The sequence below is a fragment of the Arachis stenosperma genome, chromosome 7, assembly GCF_014773155.1.
Source record: "Arachis stenosperma cultivar V10309 chromosome 7, arast.V10309.gnm1.PFL2, whole genome shotgun sequence".
Classification (NCBI taxonomy): Eukaryota; Viridiplantae; Streptophyta; class Magnoliopsida; order Fabales; family Fabaceae; genus Arachis; species Arachis stenosperma.
In genome coordinates this window covers 3,492,091-3,497,650 of record NC_080383.1, presented here as the reverse complement: position 1 = coordinate 3,497,650, position 5,560 = coordinate 3,492,091, and the positions used below count along the sequence as shown (strand labels likewise).

The 5,560-nt window shown below is 38.8% G+C and overlaps 1 non-coding gene across 1 annotated transcript; it reads left to right on the top strand.

The window, feature by feature from the left end:
• The first annotated feature begins 629 nt into the window (after nucleotides 1-629).
• On the top strand, nucleotides 630-737 carry LOC130942444 (small nucleolar RNA R71). Its single transcript, XR_009071014.1, has one exon. It is a non-coding gene; the product is annotated as a small nucleolar RNA R71 (small nucleolar RNA).
• The last annotated feature ends 4,823 nt before the right edge of the window (nucleotides 738-5,560 follow it).

Genomic DNA, 5,560 nt, shown 5'->3' with positions numbered 1-5,560 from the left:
TCATTCATGAAACTTTGAGTGGTCTTTATTAGATCAGAGACCATTGTTGCTAAGTCAGAAGTATTCTGCTTAGAACTCTCTGTCTGTTGCTGAAAAGATGATGGAAAAGGCTTGCCATTGCTAAACCTGTTTCTTCCACCATTATTGTTATTGAAACCTTGTTGAGGTCTCTCTTGATTCTTCCATGAGAGATTTGGGTTATTTCTCCATGAAGAATTATAGGTGTTTCCATAGGGTTCTCCTAGGTAATTCACCTCTTCCATGGAAGGGTTCTCAGGATCGTAAGCTTCTTCCTCAGATGAAGCATCCTTAGTACTGCTTGGTGCACTTTGCATTCCAGACAGACTTTGAGAAATCAAATTGACTTGTTGAGTCAATATCTTATTCTGAGCCAATATGGCATTCAGAGTGTCAATCTCAAGAACTCCTTTCTTCTGACTAGTCCCATTGTTCACAGGATTCCTTTCAGAAGTGTACATGAATTGGTTATTTGCAACCATTTCAATCAATTCTTGAGCTTCTGCAGGCGTCTTCTTCAGATGAAGAGATCCTCCAGCAGAGCTATCCAAGGACATCTTAGATAGTTCAGAGAGACCATCATAGAAAATACCTATGATGCTCCATTCAGAAAGCATGTCTGAAGGACATCTTCTGATTAATTGTTTGTATCTTTCCCAAGCTTCATAGAGGGATTCTCCATCCTTCTGTCTGAAGGTTTGGACTTCCACTCTAAGCTTACTCCATCTTTGTGGTGGAAAGAACTTTGCCAAGAAGGCATTGACTAGCTTTTCCCAAGAGTCCAGGCTTTCTTTAGGTTGAGAATCCAACCATATTCTAGCTCTGTCTTTTACAGCAAAAGGGAATAGCATCAGTCTATAGACCTCAGGGTCTACCCCATTAGTCTTGACTGTGTCACAGATTTGCAAGAATTCAGCTAAGAATTGATGAGGATCTTCCATTGGAAGTCCATGGAACTTGCAATTCTATTGCATTAGAGAAACTAATTGAGGCTTAAGCTCAAAGTTGTTTGCTCCAATGGCAGGGATAGAGATGCTTCTCCCATAGAAATCAGGAGTAGGTGCAGTAAAGTCACCCAGCACCTTCCTTGCATTGTTGGCATTGTTGTTGTTTTCGGCTGCCATGGGTTCTTCTTCCTTGAAGAATTCGGTCAGGTCCTCTAAAGAGAGTTGTGCCTTGGCTTCTCTTAGCTTTCGCTTCAAGGTTCTCTCAGGTTCAGGGTCAGCTTCAACAAGAATGCCTTTGTCTCTGCTCCTGCTCATATGAAAGAGAAGAGAAAAAGAAAATGTGGAATCCTCTATGTCACAGTATAGAGATTCCTTGAAATGTCAGAGGAAAAGAGAAATGGAAAGAAGAAGGAGAAGAAGAATTCGAACTTTAATTAGATAAGGTTCGAATTGTGCATTTAGAAGGAGTGGTACTCCATAAATAGAAGGATGTGGGAAGGAGGGAAGAGGATTTTCGAAAATTCAATCAAAAGATTTTGAAAACATTTTGAAAATTTGGTTGATAATTTTCGAAAATTGAAAGTGGAAGAGAAATCAAGTGATTATTGAAAAAGATTTTGAAATTAGAAGTCAAAAAGATTTGATTGAAAACTATTTTGAAAAAGATATGATAAAAAAAATATGATTGAAAGGTTATTGTCTTAAAAAGATGTGATTGAGAAGATATGATTTGAAAACCATTTTAAAAGATATGTTTTGAAAATTATTTTAGAAGATTTGATTTGGAAAATTAGTGACTTGCCTAACAAGAAAAGACATGATTCAAACATAAAACCTTCCTTAACAGAAAAGGCAAAAAATGTTCAATCAAATCATTAATTGTTAGTAAGTATCTTTGAAAAAGGAAAGAAATTGATTTTGAAAACATTTGATTGAAAAGATATGATTTGAAAAAGATTTGATTTTGAAAAGCTTTGAAAACTTGAAAAAAAATTGATTTGAAAACAAAATCTTCCCCCTAGCACCATCCTGGCGTTAAACGCCCAGAATGGTATACATTCTGGCGTTTAACGCCCAAAATGCTACCTCTTTGGGCGTTAAACGCCCAACCAGGTGCCCTGGCTGGCGTTTAAACGCCAGTCTGCCTTCTTCACTGGGCATTTTTGAATGCTCAGCTTTTTCTGTATAATTCCTCTGCAGTGTGTTCTGAATCTTCAATCCCTTGTATCATTGACTTGAAAAGACACAAATTAAAAATATTTTTGGATTTTTAATAATCAAAATGCAATAAGAATCAAATAACAATGCATGCAAGACACCAAACTTAGCAGTTTGTATACTACTGACACTAATGAACTGAAAATGCATATGAGACACACAAAATACTCAAGTCAATAGAATTCAAAGATCAGAGCAAGTGAATCATCAAGAACATTTTGAAGATCACTAAGACATATGAATGCATGCAATTGACACCAAACTTAGAATGAGACACTAGACTCAAACAAGAAATATTTTTGAATTTTATGATTTTGTAAATTTTTTTGTATTTTTCGAAAATTAAGTGGGAAAAGGTATCAAAATCCTTAATGAGAATTCCAGGAATCAGTGCAATGCTAGTCTAAGACTCCGGTCCAGGAATTAGACATGGCTTCACAGCCAGCCAAGCTTTCAAAGAAAGCTTCGGTCCAAAACACTAGACATGACCAAAGGTCAGCCAAATCTTAGCAGATCACTGCTCCAAGAGCAAGATTGATACGAAATCAACAAGCTCTTGTGGTGATAAGTTGAAACCTCGGTCCAATCAGATTAGACATGGCTTCTCAGCCAGCCAGATTTCAACAAATCATCATGAAACTCTAGAATTCATCTTCAAGAATTTCGAAAAAAAAAATACCTAATCTAAGCAACAAGATGAACCGTCAGTTGTCCAGCCTGAACAATCCCGGGCAATAACACCAAAAAATTGATGTTGTTGCCGGATCTTGGCACTGATGTTACCAAAGGCTTGCTCAAAACTAGAACAATCCCCGGCAACGGCGCCAAAAACTTGGTGCGCGAAATTGTGAACTATACTTTTTCACAACTCTCATAATCCCTGGTAATGGCTCCAAGAACTTGGTGCGCTCAATACCATGGCATTACACAACTTCGCACAACTAACCAGCAAGTGCACTGGGTCGTCCAAGTAATAAACCTTATGTGAGTAAGGGTCGATCCCACGGAGATTGTTAGTATTGAAGCAAGCTATGGTCATCTTGTAAATCTTAGTCAGGCAAACTCAAATGTATATGATGATGAACGAAAATAACATAGAAGATAAGGATAGTGATACTTATGTAATTCATTGGTAGGAACTTCAGATAAGCGCATGAAGATGCCTTCCCTTCCGTCTCTCTGCTTTCCTACTGTCTTCATCCAACCCTTCTTACTCCTTTCCATGGCAAGCTCGTATAGGGTCTCACTGTTGTCAGTAGCTACCTCCCATCCTCGCAGTGAAAGCTAATGCACACACTCTGTCACAGTGCTGCCAATCACCGGTGTGGTTCCCTCCCCTACCGGAATAGAATAACTCTTTTGCGTCTGTCACTAACGCCCAGTAGGTTACAGGTTTGAAGCACGTCACAGTCATTCAATCATTGAATCCTACTCAGAATACCACAGACAAGGTTAGACCTTCCGGATTCTCTTGAATGCTGCCATCAGTTCTTGCCTATACCACGAAGACTCTGATCTCACGGAATGGTTGGCTCGTTTGTCAGGCGAGCACTCGGTTGTCAGGCGATCAACCATGCATCGTGCAATCAGGAATCCAAGAGATATTCACTAAGCCTCAGATGCTTGTAGAACAAGAATGGTTGTCAGTCACCTTGTTCATGGGTGAGAATGGTGATGGGCGTCAATCATCACCTTCATCATGTTGAAGAACAAGTGATATCTTGGATAAAGAACAAGCGGAATTTGAATGAAAGAACAATAGTAATTGCATTAATACTCGAGGTACAGCAGAGCTCCACACCTTAATCTATGGTGTGTAGAAACTCCACCGTTGAAAATACATAAGCATAAGGTCTAGGCATGGCCGAATGGCCAGCCTCCCAATGATCTAAGAACTAAAATGTCCAAAGATGATCTAGAGATCTAAAAGTGATCAAAAGATTTCTATACAATAGTAAAAGGTCCTACTTATAAGAAACTAGTAGCCTAGGGTGTACAGAAATGAGTAAATGACATAAAAATCCTCTTCCGGGCCCACTTGGTGTGTGCTTGGGCTGAGCAATGAAGCAATTTCGTGTAGAGACTCTTCTTGGAGTTAAACGCCAGCTTTGGTGCCAGTTTGGGCGTTTAACTCCCATTTGGGTGCCAGTTCCAGCGTTTAACGCTGGGATTTCTGTAGGTGACTTTGAGCGCCGGTTTGGGCCATCAAATCTTGGGCAAAGTATGGACTATTATATATTGCTGGAAAGCCCAGGATGTCTACTTTCCAACGCCGTTGAGAGCGCGCCAATTGGGCTTCTGTAGCTCCAGAAAATCCGCTTCGAATGCAGGGAGGTCAGAATCCAACAGCATCTGCAGTCCTTTTTGGTCTCAGAATCAGATTTTTGCTCAGGTCCCTCAATTTCAGCCAGAAAATACCTGAAATCACAGAAAAACACACAAACTCATAGTAAAGTCCAGAAAAGTGAATTTTAATTAAAAACTAATAAAAATATACTAAAAACTAACTATATCATATCAAAAACATACTAAAAACAATGCCAAAAAGTATACAAATTATCCGCTCATCACTATATCTACAACGCGACTTTATAAAATTCTTTACTAGCAAAAATTCTAACGTCAAAATGGCGCCGTTGCCGGAGAATTGCAAACGTGTGCCTTATTATTAGTTATTGTAAATATAAAAAAATTCAGATTTTAAAATTTTTATCTTATCTTATCTTATTTTTCAAAATTCAAATTTTTTTTTTTAAAAAAATCATCTCTTTTTCAAAATATTTTCTTTTTGTTAGTTTTTATTTTTATTTTCTCCTACTACTATGAATTCTCACCCCTCTCGCTTTAAGTTTGATTCCAATGTTGTTGTTAGGAATGGAAACTATAATGAGAACAGGCATCAAGGTTGGAAGAATCAAAGATGGGAGGAGCCACAAGGATTTAATCAACCCTCATGGCAACAACCACCTCCAATGGACTATCAACAACCATTCTGTGATGCATATCAAGGCAATGGCTATGGTGAGCGCTCTTTTGATTATCAACAACCACCACCATATGCCTATGAACCCCCTCCTCAACATAACTTTGGACCACCAAACTCACAAGTCCCTTTCCGCCATTCACCTCCATATGACCCTAACCCTCAACCACCATACCAACCACCTTATGAGCCATATGAACCATATATAGAACCACCCCAATTCCAACCCAATTACTCACAAGAACCACCACTTCAATATTCACCATCTCCATATCCATTAATCCAAGAGCACTACGATCCTATTTATGATAGCCGAGCGCATCAAGAGACAAAGGATCGTTTCAAAGAAACAGTGGATCGATTTCAGGCAACCCTTCATCAATTGGAGCAAGCG